Consider the following 13,718-nt stretch of genomic DNA (forward strand, 5'->3'; position numbering starts at 1 on the left):
GCAGATACACACATCACCGGTAATTGCCTCGGCAGATTATAGCTTCCATTCCACATTCTACCACAGTTGCTCTAGCTCTGTAGTACTTCCAAGGCATAGCCCGAGCACCGTTCAGAGCTCAACACAACAGGAAACCTCGGGAAAGGCTCACAGGAACCCGGGGAACAGTGGGTGTTAGTGCAGACCTACTGCACTGCAGAGCTGCTTGCCCTGGAACCTCTAGGGTCACTTCTCAGTGATACTGAAATGTGCTTTGTCATCAGGTCCTTTCAAAAGACTGCTTTCGCATCTTAAATAAACAGGCTTCAGCCTGAATATTCATCCACTTTGAAGTTTTACTACCTAAGTCACCTTTAACAATCTGATATTTGGTAACTGCCTCTTCCAAGTTTTTTGGAGAATAACAAATTCAAGGAGATGGATAAGACATCATAAACGCACATGATCTGCAGTGTCCCCAATTCCACTTATAAAATCTTTATTTGGCATCCATCTTTCCACTTTTAATTGATGCCGGCAGTCTACTGTCTGGCTCCCATGCAACATTAACCAAACCAAGAACGAGAATGAGGGTGTTTTACATACACAAGGCCGTGCGTGGCCACAGGATTTCAGTGACCTGAGGCAGGGAAGTCTCCTTGCTAAGAGAGCAGATAAAAGTAATCCTGTGTCCCGCCATTTGTTATTCTCCAACGGCTTCACACTCTGGCATCCTCTCACAAGATCTCAGACCTGTACGTTAATAGTAATAATCAGTAAAGCTAAACAGGAATACAAACACCCCAACACTTCTCAAAAGATGCCAATAACCTTTCAATATACGCAGAGGTCCAAGGCATTAGTTGAAGAATGCCAACGAGCTAAAACATATTATTAGAATGAGTGCCTTTCTTGGACAAGAAGAAATTCAGAAATTCAGCTCATACACTGGTCTATTGTACCTTAACTCGATCCTACTTTTTAAAAAGTTAAGACACTTATTGACATAGGCGGCTGTCTTTTCAGGGCCGAAGGAACAAATGTCAGGTTTTCTTGGGTCCTCAATGAAGGAAAAATTTAAATACAGATATTCAAGCAAAGTAAAAGACAGAAAGGTCACGGTTGACCTTGCTTGGGCTTTGAATTCAAGCAGCTGCTCACTGAAAGGAACTCCTTCAAGGCCAGAAAAAGGCCCATCCTCACAATGGCATTGAGGCCTCCAAGGAGAGTGTCTTTAAGATGACTCTAAGAAAAAACAGACCAGCCAAAGTTTAATTCAATTTTATTTTCCACTTTTAGTATTTTTCAAATTATACAACATGCAGTCCGCCAGAGTATCCATACATCTTCATTTCAGAATCTAGAAGATAACCAAAATTTTCCATGGGCCACGGAAGGGTTACTCCAGATCTTTTGTTACATGTACTATATTACAGCATCGTTACTTGGTATAAACTGCCCTTCTCCCCCTCACACCACCAAAACAAGTTAGTCCACAATTTTGTTTTAATGAAAGCTACTGTACAGATACACAGAGCCCAGAGAACATACACCTGCAGTACACACGACATACTTTACAAACTAGACATGTATAATTCTACAGAGTGCCCTATTCCCCTTATATCTGCACACGGTGAAAAGTATTTTAAACTGATGGACAATTTGTAAATGTGTAAGCAGACTTCACGGAGCGGTACTGCCTTCGGCTGTCCCCTGACCCTTATTCAATACTTTCTAAAAAGTCTATAAACTGTTATTGTTCAATGAAGGCATTTTAGACTGGGATGGTTCCTTTAGCTTGCTCACAGTATGCGGGTGAGACAATCTATAAGTGAAATCCTCCGGGTCCCCCGCCTCCTGCCCCCTGCCAACAAACAACTTCCCTAATGTGTCATAAAGCCAGAGTCTAAATGTTTTCCACCTTGCTTAAAAAATACACTTCAAAGAGGGGACTGTTAAGCATTTTTATTTGCTTTCGGTTATTCCTCTAGGAAAGGAGAGGTAATAATCCCCCCATGCGTCTTGCTGATGGCTTAGTCTGGCTTTGGATAGGAATATCACGCCCTCATGTGAAGGTAGGGCTTCCAAAAACTCTCTAGATGCTACATTCTAGACAGACATTTTTATTTCTTCACTTATCCCAATATTTCTACGAATTCTAATTTTCTTAATCATATGATACTATTTCCTTTAAAAGTCTTAATCCACACTTATTTTCTCCCTACTACCTGCCATTCCACATGGCAAACTGTAAAACATTGGAAAAGATGATGCATTTAAACAGAATTCTCCAGTTATGGACCAAAACACACTTGGCGTTAATATATTTTAGTCTCTGACCATACATGTTGATATAGCAAACAGCATTCCTCTAATTTAACAAGCCACCATCCTGCAGGGAGACATTATTTTTAGAAATCATCTGGTTATTCCCTTTTAGCATCAAAGAGTAAACTTTCAAGAAGTAGCATGAAATATAAAATTATTCAGAGAGGAGAAACACACACACACACAAGCACACACACACTAGCAAAAAGCAGCATACAACCGAAAGTATAATCATAGGCTCAGCCATTCACAAATGTGGTTTTTACACCTGGAGTACAAATGTAAAGGAAGAAGAGCCTAAAAAAGTGAAAATTGCATAAATGTGGCTTTTAACAAAAGAGGCCTACAGAATATGTGGTCCTGATATTACCTTATTAAACAAAGTAATATTAGGGATCCATTTGAATATACTGTATAATCCATTCCCATGATCTGCCTACCTTTTAGTCACAGTGTAGGAAAATTAGTTTAGAGGTCCTATAAAGATTGAAGCTAGGTGAACTGACTGGCTGATCAGCAGCTAGCAGAATTATCTTTAAGAGACATCAAAGCCAACTTTCTCTGTGAATAAAAGTAAACTGAATTTTGTGAGTCTTTTATAGAGATCAAGAAATATGGAACTACAAGTGAATGTTTCTTTTTGAAACATGAAAGGGCCAAACACTTCTTTAGAATTAGAAAAGGGGTGCCCAGGGAAAACTTACTTCGGAAAAAATCTAAAATAATCTGTTAACAAGAGAGCCCGAAGGAAAGAATTCCTAACCTTTGTTCAATTTCCAACTATGGAGTTATTACACAGTTGCATAACAGACAGCAGTGGTATGACCATTTATTATTTGGCGATCCTCTCAAAGGCCGGTTTTAACTTCTAATATAAGAGGCAAACATCTTAACAGCAAGGTTATAATCTATGGTATATGTTATTACCTGATAAGGTTTGCAAAGCCTGCCCTACAAGGATCCTTCTGTCAGACGGCAAATAGCATTGGAGCAGTTATGTTGGGCAAGCATTAGCAACAATGTAAAAGAAATCAGACAGAATTTTTAAAACGTAAATGAATGCAAAATTGTCATTTTTACTAAATAAATACGTCAGTAGAATCCGTCCTCTTCTCTCTACTTACTAGCTGCCCCCCCCCCCAAAAAAACCCACACATAAACAAAGTGCAACATTTAACAAATAAATTAAGTCAAAGCAGCTTTGCCTGGTTCGGGAAATTTTATACAAGAAAAGTCTAGAAGTCAATTCAGTCTTTAGTGCTTTATCCACAGACACACAAACGCACAGACACACACACACACACTTGAACTATCTTTCACCCACCAGCAATGAGAAAGCGCAACGTCTCTTCTGGCAAAATTTCATTCCAGTGGTGACAGCAGCAGGGACAGTACCAGCTCACTCATCCTGGGCTGACACAACCATAGGATGGGTGCTTTCACTGAGACTGGTTTGGTTATCACTGACTTAACCCTCAAACTTATCAAAACAAGTAGTTAACCCTCAAATTTATCAAAACAAGTAGCAGCACACAAGACTAACTTAATTGAATCCTTGTCAGTTTCCCTGAAAACTTTACTACTTGGAATTCGATCATTTTAATATGCACAACTGGAAATAAGAGTTGATTCAGCTTTAGATTCATGTATTTGAATAAAACAATAGCCGAGTGTAAAAAATCCGTCCACACTGATTTCTTCTAATTCTGCCTAAGAGGAAACCTATCTATTTGATGCCAAGGAGAGAACTCAACTAAGTGGTAAGCAAGGATGGGTTAATGTAACAAATTATTCATGGCAACTTATTCATAGGCACAAAGATATGTCAATTGCTTTCCCCCTAGGGCTTCCTTTTTCAACTGCTGGAATGATCCTGGATTTCGTCAGCAATACCCCCACCAGGCTCAAGATGGTTCCGTAGAGAAAGAGGCCATCCCTGATTCAAGCTCCAGTAGGATGAGGGAAGAGGAAGCAAGGAGGGGGGGCAGCCGCACTTCCACTCAGCCAACTTTGCAGCATTTTCAACACTTCTGAAGGAATGATGTTCTACCTGGGCCGGCTGAGACTAGTCACTGCGGCTTCAACAGCAAGCAGCTCAGAGGTGAATGCTATCACTTTTCGCATTTACACAGATGTGTCTGAGTGAACAATTTCTACATTGCTACTGTCAGATTGTTTTTCTGCCTTGAAGAAATTTGCTTTGCATTTTAACGGGTGCCATACCAAAAGGTGTATTTTACAGATCCAAAGATGCGACCAGGATATTCAAAATGCGTCTTTGGGGTGATTTGTATTGGAAAAGCGTCCAGAATGAAAATTTTGCGCCCTATAGCAGCACTTTTGTGTTCCCTAAAAATATAAAGTAAGGTGTTTATTTTACAGGAAACCAGACAGTTGCGGCGGCGAAGCAGAAGCTGCTGCCTCCACGGCACTTGGTTGTTCCCCTCCAGGGAATGGTATTTGCTGGGACGTGGCTGCAGAGAAGGAGTCTCCAAGGACCACCCAGGGACCACCCAATGCCCCGGGCCCGGGGCCACAGCAACAGATCCCAGGAGTAAGTGGATCTTCTGTAATCGCCCCCTTCAGATTTCTCGGGACGAGAAAAGTCCAAGCACACATCTGTACACAGAAACTCTACACAGCTCAAATATCTGAAACTGGTGTACTGCAGACGGCTGGGGTGAGCAAGTGTAAAAGAAAATGGAAATTGTGTAGGAGGGAAAAAAAGTAAAGGAATTGGTGATTAATGTAGTCCTTGACATGCTACGTGGAGAGTCGTATCTGTTGAAAGAGAACCAAAGAGAGAACACAGGAGTTAGAGAACACAATGGAAATTCACTCCTCAGGAAGAAAAACAAAAAAAACTTTAAATTTTAGAAATTTAGACCAGAGCTGTCCCCATAGAAATACCATGTGAGCCACACATTTAATTTTCAATGTTCAAGTGGCCACATTAAGCAGTGAAAAGCAACGGGTAAGATTAACTTTAATAATACATTTTATTTAACCCAATATACTCAATATTATCATTTCAACACGCAATCAAGTAGTAGGGATTGAGATATTTTCCATTACAATATTGCTACTAAGACAGTTCACAGTCTTTTTCTCCCCCAGCGTTTGCCATCTGGTGTGTATTCTGCAGATCCCACACATCTTACTGTGGACTTGGCCACACTTCAAGTGCTCAGTGGTCACATGTGGCTAGTGGTTAGCCTACTGGACAGTACAGCCTCCTATTTACTGCTTTTGCTCTAAGTATTTAGCCCTGACAACTGTCTCTTCCCAGAGCCATGCCTATTGAAACTATAGATATTTGGAGAAACATAACACATTTTCTCATTCCTCCAGGGAACCCAAACATCCTTTCTCACTTGCCAGCACTTTAAGATACCCAGGCAGGTCAGACACACCCCCTCAGCCAGGCTCTCTCAAGAAGGAGGCTCCCAGTCCTGAAAGGTGTGTTTCACCTCCCCAGTGTGATGACGTTACTCAGTAGGGCACCCCCTATGATTTCACTCCACGTCCCACCAGATGTTCACCTGATCACCGTCAAGTCTCCAGGATGAAAGGCGACTAGTCCTGACTCAGAGGCCAGCCCTTTATCAGCCTTTGGACCAACTCTAATGAACTCAACTTTCAAGAAGAAACGGAAAGGCTCAACTTCCTCACATCAGCTGGAAGCCCTGGGTCTGTCTGTGATCCTGCCTGTGGGTTATGTGCAGAGCTCATGGTGCTTCTGGGGTGGGGAGTGGGTGACAAGAGAGCTAGGTGGAGGCTCATCCTTGAGAAATACATGGGGACTGCTGGCACAGGAAATGTGACAGACACGAAGAAAAACCCACCTGCTCTTCTGATTTTAAAAAGAACTCCATACAGATATATAACGGAATACCACTCAGCCACAAACAAGAATGAAATTTTGCCATTTGCAACAACATGGATGGACTTGGAGGGCATTATGCTAAGTGAAACAATTCAGGCAGAGAAAGACAGATACTGTATGCTACCACTTATATGTGGAATCTAAAAAGATAAAACAAACTAGTGAATATAACAAAAGAGAAACACACTCATGGATATAGAGAACAAACTAGTGGTTATCGATGGCAGGGGAGGGAAGGGGAGAGTGGCAAGACAGGGGTAGGGGATTAAGAGGTACAAACTACTATGTATAAAGTAAATAAGCTACAAGGATACATTGCACAGCACAGGGAATACAGCCAATATTTTATAAGAACAATAAATGGAGTATAATCTAGAAAAATTTTAAATAACTATGTTGTACACCTGAAACTAATGTCATATTGTAAATCAACTACACCTCAATAAAGAAAAGAACTCCAACTCAACACCTCATGCCGTTTTTGCCCCTAGAAGGCTTACATCCAAATTTAGTGCTTGACTGTGGTTCCTGCTACAGTGCTCCCCGAGCCCACCCCCTGGACTCAGGTTCCTGCTACAGTGCTCTCTCCCTCTCTAATTTTTTTTTGGCTTCACTCTCCTGATTTATGTGTTATAATACTGTAAACAATCTCACATATTTTTGTATAAATAAGCAGGGTATAAATTATAAAAGAAAAATTTCAGAGTGTGGAAAGGGATTTTAAAAGTAGATAAAAGCAAAGTGGGTGAGGGAAAAAAAAGGAATAAAGAACAAAAATTGAGTAGAAAAAAAAAAGAACACATTCCTTTTTAGAATACTACCTCTTCATGGAGCTCAGTATCAAAAAAACAAACAACCTAATCCAAAAATGGGCAGAAGACCTAAATAGACATTTCTCCAAAGAAGACATACAGATTACCAACAAACACATGAAAGAATGCTCAACATCATTAATCATTAGAGAAATGCAAATCAAAACTACAATGAAATATCATCTCACACCAGTCAGAATGGCCATCATCCAAAAATGTACAAACAATAAATGCTGGACAGGGTGTGGAGAAAAGGGAACCCTCTTGCACTGCTGGTGGGAATGTAAATTGATACAGCCACTATGGAGAACAGTATGGAGGTTCCTTAAGAAACTACAATAGAACTACCACACGACCCAGCAATCCCACTACTGGGAATATACCCTGAGAAAACCAGAATTCAAAAAGAGGCATGTACCAAAATGTTCACTGCAGCTCTATTTACAATAGCCAGGACATGGAAGCAACCTAAGTGTCCATCGATAGATAAATGGATAAAGAAGATGTGACACATGTATACAATGGAATATTAGTCAGCCATAAAAAGAAACAAAATTGAGTTATTTGTAGTGAGGTGGATGGACCTAGAGTTTGTCATACAGAGTGAAGTAAGTCAGAAAGAGAAAAACAAATACCGTATGCTAACACATATATATGGAATCTAAGAAAAAAAATGGTTATGAAAAACCTAGGGGTAAGACGGGAATAAAGACACAGACCTACTAGAGAATGGACCTGAGGATATGGGGAGGGGGAAGGGTAAGCTGTAACAAAGTGAGAGAGTGGCATGGACATATATACACTACCAAACGTAAAATAGATAGCTAGTGGGAAGCAGCCGCACAGCACAGGGAGATCAGCTCGGTGCTTTGTGACCACCTGGAGGGGTGGGATAGGGATGGTGGGAGGGAGGGAGACGCAAGAGGGAAGAGATATGGGAACGTATGTGTATGTATAACTGATTCACTTTGTTATAAAGCAGAAACTAACACACTATTGTAAAGCAATTATATTCCAATAAAGATGTAAAAAAAAAAAAAAAAAAAATACTACCTTTTCCCCAACTCAAAAAATACATATTCGGGGAGCTCATCTGATGACTACCATTTCTTGCTCCAGTAGTGCAATCACTTGCAATTACAAAGCTGCTCAATTAAAAATGGTAAAGCAACCTTATATTCCTGTCATTTTTAGGAGTCCCAGAGAGAGAGGGAGAGAGAGAGAGATTTGCCTTTGGGAGGAGCCTCTGTACTGTTTAGACTTTCTGGTGAGATTTTGTACTTATTATTAGGACCAGAAATGAAAAACCTAAGAAAGCATAGTTCCAGTTGTCATTCAAATCCATTTTGAGCTGAAAACCAAGAGGCTCAGGAATGCTTTCTGCATACTCCCTTTGAAATGCCCATTTCACTGTCCTTCCAGGTTCATTTTTCCAAGCACAGGATCTCAGAATCACTTATGGCTCACCCTGGTCAGAGGACAGCCGTCCTACACACCTGGAGGCAGGGAGGTGCGAGCCCCTACCTTAAATCGTAGGGTTATGGCCTGACGTGATAACCACAGCCAACCCATGCTGACAGCCAAGCGCTAGGCACACAGACTCAACAGGGTAGCCTCAACAGCTCCAGCCAACCACAAAGTGACACGATTTCCACAGAAGGCCTTTCATTGAAATCCCCCCTTCCCCCAACGTGTAAGATTCTGCACGTATTAGCTAATAGTTTGGAACAAACAGGGGGCCACAAAGGAGGCCCAATCTGCTTAGTTTAACCACCTCCAGGAGCGCAAGAGAGAACTGAGACTTTGTGAGGGGCTCTGAAAGGAAAACACAGGAACTCCACCAAGAAAATGTCCCTTATTATCTAGAGGTGCTTCTTTTTCATCCTGAGTTAAAGATCTTTACAGACATGTCTGCCAAAGCAGTCTTTCCAGCAGGCCCAAGAATGGATTTAACTAGGATATTCCATCCATCCCCCAACCTTCTGGAAGTTCACCTCCTTTGACAAATTCTGGGGAGAAAATGGATATAATGTATAGAGGTAAATGGGTGAGCCCCAAGAAAAAACATTTCTGACTGTTCCAATCAAATAGACTGACCATCCAGAGAGGCTGGTGCATCTCAAGAACATTTAAAACCCAGTTCTGTTGACCTCCTTAGATGGTTTACAGGAGCCGCTCACTCTCCCAAAAGCAGGGTACTGAAACCAAGTGACCCGCTACTGGACTGTCCCTGGGCCTCTACCCAACTGGAGATGGTAATGCAGAGTGGCAATGTGTGACTGACTGAGAAGGAAAGAAAATCACCTTTCTTTAGAAGGGATGGGGAAGGTTGAAGAAAGAAGCTAATTTTATGTGGGTTTTGCAAGTAGTAGTCAGAGATGTTTTCCCCCCAACCTTGGCTTTTGCAATTGCCTGCAGTGGATTTACGCTTAATCCAAACAGTACATAGTTTTATCTTTCCTTTGCCTTTCTACAATTCAATCCCCACATTATAAGAATTACCAACTGTACTGGACATATCATTGCTGAACAGAAGTGGATTTATCCTACGGGGGCATTCGTGCAATCTACTGTAGAGAGACAATTTTACTTGCTCTGAATTCATAACTCTGAGAACCATGCCATTAAGGTGAATTAGGTCCAGCAGCTGACTGCGCTGGAAATGAAGTAAGGGTCCCTCTGTGATCCCTCCCGTTGAATTCACAATGCCAGTTTCTAAGTCCCATCCCAGGTCCCACCAGTGCCTGTCTGCAGTCATTTCTTTCCTCTCTTCCTGAGGTCCTGCTTCGTCTACTCCTTTTAGGCCTGTCCCCATGAAACCACCATAACACTGGAGAATATTTGTCAGGGCCAGATTTTTGCCAGGCATTCTTCTATGACTTTTCATTCTCCTTTCACACTGTCTTGTTCAATTCCCAGCACAAACCTGTGATGAAGGTACTATGATCAGAACTTCTCCATGCCACAGTTTTCTTAGCTGTTAAATGGCCAAGAACCTTTTCTGGAGGGAAGAGGTTGGGTTTGCTCCATATACTTGAACTAAAACAACCCACTGCAGCAGATAGAAGGCAGCAGCAGATATGAGAATCCAGTTGTCGTTTATCAAGCTAAATAGTAAAGAGATTTGTGAAACCATAAGAGTGCCATTCTAAGTTTTTTGTTTTGTAAAATAATTATGTTTCATTAAAAATGGCATTTAAAAAAAATTAATTAGTTAATTTAGTTTTGGCTGCGTTGGGTCTTCATTGCCGCGCGTGGGCCTTTAGTTGTGGCGAGCGGGGGCAACTCTTCATTGCGGTGGCTTCTCTTGTTGCAGAGCATGGGCTCTAGGCGTGCGGGCTTCAGTAGTTGTGGCACGCAGGCTCAGTAGTTGTGGCTCACGGTCTCTAGAGCGCAGGCTCAGTAGTTGTGGCGCATGGGCTTAGTTGCTCTGCAGCATGTGGGATCTTCCCGGGCCAGGGTTCGAACCCTTGTCCCCTGCGTTGGCAGGCGGATTCTTAACAACTGCACCACCAGGGAAGTCCAAAAATGGCACTTGTTAATAGAATTACTATTTTAAATGTTTCAATTTCTAACATAATACCTATCATAGATACAACCGAGAAATAGAAAAGCTCTTTGATGTTGATACTTTTTAAGAATGTCAAAGGTCCCAAGGTCAGGAACCCTGAGAACTGCTGCAGAGCAGATCAGAGCTCTTAGACCAGGACCCACCACTAGCAAGTTGTTAAGATCTTGACAGTTCACTCTGCCTCTGTGTAGCATGCTGAGTGAAGCTGGACTCCATCACGACCACACCAGCGATCACTGAGAGCTTGCTCTGTGCCAGACACTCATCTAAGCCCTAAGATACTCATGTATCTAATCCTCACAGCCACCCTGTGAGTAGGGGCTATCTGGCCACGTTTTACAGAGGAGGACACTGAGGCCCAGAGAAATGAGGTAATTATCCCAGGACATGTCCAAGCTGGGATTCAACCCCAGGAAGTCCAGCTCCAGATCCTGAGCCCACAACCATCCAGCTACCCTGCCTGTAGCAAAGGGTCCCTCTCTGCATGCACATACTTGCTACTCATTTAATTGCTAGGATTTTCCAACAGCAGCAGCAAGTTGAACAGCCCAGTGGCTTTGATGCAGACCACACGTGCGGCTTCATGACCTACTGTAAATGAAGCTTTTCGGCTTCAAAGGGCTAAATCCCAAAGCAGCAGTTCTCCCACCCTCCACGTGTGGAGTGAACCCATTTCTGCTCTGGCCAGAAGTCAACCTGTGCGTCTTATGCCGCTATATTTTTTATTTGTGATTAGGGTATCAAGAACAGGAGAAAGGTCAAGATGAACCCCCAAAATGGTGCAAGATAGGCTGGATGCAGGAATTCAGGACAGAGAGAAAGGTAATAAGAAGGAAAGACACAAGAGGGAGGGGATATGCAGATACATGTATACATATTGCCGATTCACTCTGTTATACAGCAGAAACTAACACAACATTGTAAAGCAACTATACTCCAATAAAGATGTTAAAAAAGAAAAGAAAAGAAGGAAAGACAGAGTGTGTCAGAAAAGCAAAGAGAGTATAAATGAGCAGATGCCATTTTGAGCAGCTCAGCCTGAACCTAAGGATATACCAAGGACCAGCCAGAAACAGCCTTGTTGTTCCAATAGGCAAAAGCTTAGAGAGAAAACTCCATTCTGCCTGGGGTGGGTGAAGAAAGCAGTTAAGGGAGAAGGGTGAGGTGGGGCTGCAGAGAAGGTGGAACTTTCTCAGTTCAAAGAAAAAAGAACCAGCAGCCCAAGTGGACTTTACGTTTAGGGCTTCCACTGAGAGTGGTGAATGTGAGGAAATGGCATGGGGCATTTAAAGTGAAGGAGATCTGAGGTTTATGTGCGAGGCTAGAGGGTTTCCTGTCTTTAATGCACACTTGGAATTTCCCTGTTTGGATGTAGCTTACTGTGAGAAGACTGCTTGCAAAAGAAAGTCATTTGTGCGTTCTCAGTGTCTGGGCCAAGTATGACAGGCTGAAAAGATCCTGACAGCAGCAGGCACACAGGTAACATGGGGTCCAGGAATTCAGACCCTCAGTCACAGATGACCGTCATGGCAGCAAAAGGAAAGGGTGGTGAAAGCCCATAAATCTTTGTTATGCGTGTGCCTCCATCCCACCATTTAAGGAGTTAAAGATATTATTTTTATTAATATATGGGAAAAGAATCTGAAAAAGAATGGATATAGGTATATGTATAACTGAATCACTTTGCTGTGCACCTAACACAACCATTGTAAATCAACTCTACTCCAATATAAAATAAAAATTAAATTAAAAAAACCTAAAACACTTAGACATAAACTTAAAAAAAGAAGAAAACAATTAGCAAATATAGTCACAATAAGCTCCTGAGGTAGTAAAACCAGAAAGAGACAGAGCCATCCTACAATGATTGTTAGTGACCCACTGAATGTCACATAAATCATGACACAGGGGTCATGACAGACTCCTGGGCTCCTTTGATGGCTTCCTGTAGTTACGTTCACCTGGGTGACCCTGCTATGAACTGCAGAAGTGCTTCATGTATCAAAACTTTATTAAATAGAATATGATTTCTAGACTTGATATATATGGTTTCTAATAAAAGTACAGTCCTCAAAATATCAGTCTTCATCTATATCAACAAAGCGAAAGGCATTCTCAGTCTTTGGTTCATTTCACAATATTTTCAATTTTATGCCTTTCTTGCCATGAAAATCTGAAGCGTTAACATGTGCGTATTCTAGGATTTTTTTTTTTTTTTTTTTTTTTTTACGCGGGCCTCTCACTGCTGTGGCCTCTCCCGTGGCGGAGCACAGGCTCCGGACGCGCAGTCCCAGCGGCTATGGCTCACGGGCCCAGCCACCCCGCAGCATGTGGGATCTTCCCGGACCGGGGCACGAACCCGTGTCCCCTGCATCGGCAGGCGAACTCTCAACCACTGTGGCACCAGGGAAGCCCAACATGTGCATATTCTAGATTATCTAGCTGACCACCTGTAACCAACTTCAGCACCACACCTGCTTTATGCCAACACCGAGTTGGTGCTTCTCCTCACAACTTTCATCATCTTCAGGCTAAAGCTGGGCAATGGGAAAATGATGCGTTCCAGCCACAAGAAGACAAAATGACCTGAAAGCATGCTGTGACTCTGCAGTGGTTTTTAACAGAGAAAGAGGGTGAAAGAACTGTCATGTCTTGACACATGAGCCAAACTTGACCAGAAGCAATGCATACCAGAGTCACACTGCACACAGCTCTTTATTTTCAGCAAAAGATTGTCATTCGTTAAATTAGTAAAGCTTAGTAAAGGTTGGTGATTTGGATTTTTGACTTTTTAAATCTATTTTCTAAATTTGTTTCAACTTGATAGTTATGGAAGATCCGTTAAGTTTAGGGAGCGTACACTGTTTTTAATGTGCAAATACTTGAGTATTAAAATAATTGAAATATTTTATAATTGTTTTATGATTTAAACTCCAGGAATCTGTGAGAATTTTATTTCCCTAAAAGTACTCTATTTACTACTCAAGCTTGAGAAGTAACAGTCTACAGATAGGAAAACGAAGAGAACACAATTCTGCCCCAAAGCCGGTCAGAAAATAGGTTTCAGCAATGCCCCACTGGCGCCATCTGGTGGGCAATTCGAACTAGTGCCCACTGGCACCGCCGTACTCCAGGGCCCTCA

General features: G+C 42.0%; 1 protein-coding gene across 1 annotated transcript in view; it reads right to left on the reverse strand.

Annotated features, from left to right (window-relative positions):
* Positions 1 to 1,244: 1,244 nt before the first annotated feature.
* KIF5C (kinesin family member 5C) overlaps positions 1,245 to 13,718 on the reverse strand; it is a 166,156-nt gene continuing 153,682 nt past the window's right edge. The window contains exon 26 of the mRNA XM_032638533.1: positions 1,245 to 5,088. The gene's annotated coding sequence lies outside the window, so the exon portion shown is untranslated. The remainder of the gene's footprint in view (positions 5,089 to 13,718) is intronic.

This window comes from Phocoena sinus, chromosome 7, assembly GCF_008692025.1.
Source record: "Phocoena sinus isolate mPhoSin1 chromosome 7, mPhoSin1.pri, whole genome shotgun sequence".
Taxonomy (NCBI): Eukaryota; Metazoa; Chordata; class Mammalia; order Artiodactyla; family Phocoenidae; genus Phocoena; species Phocoena sinus.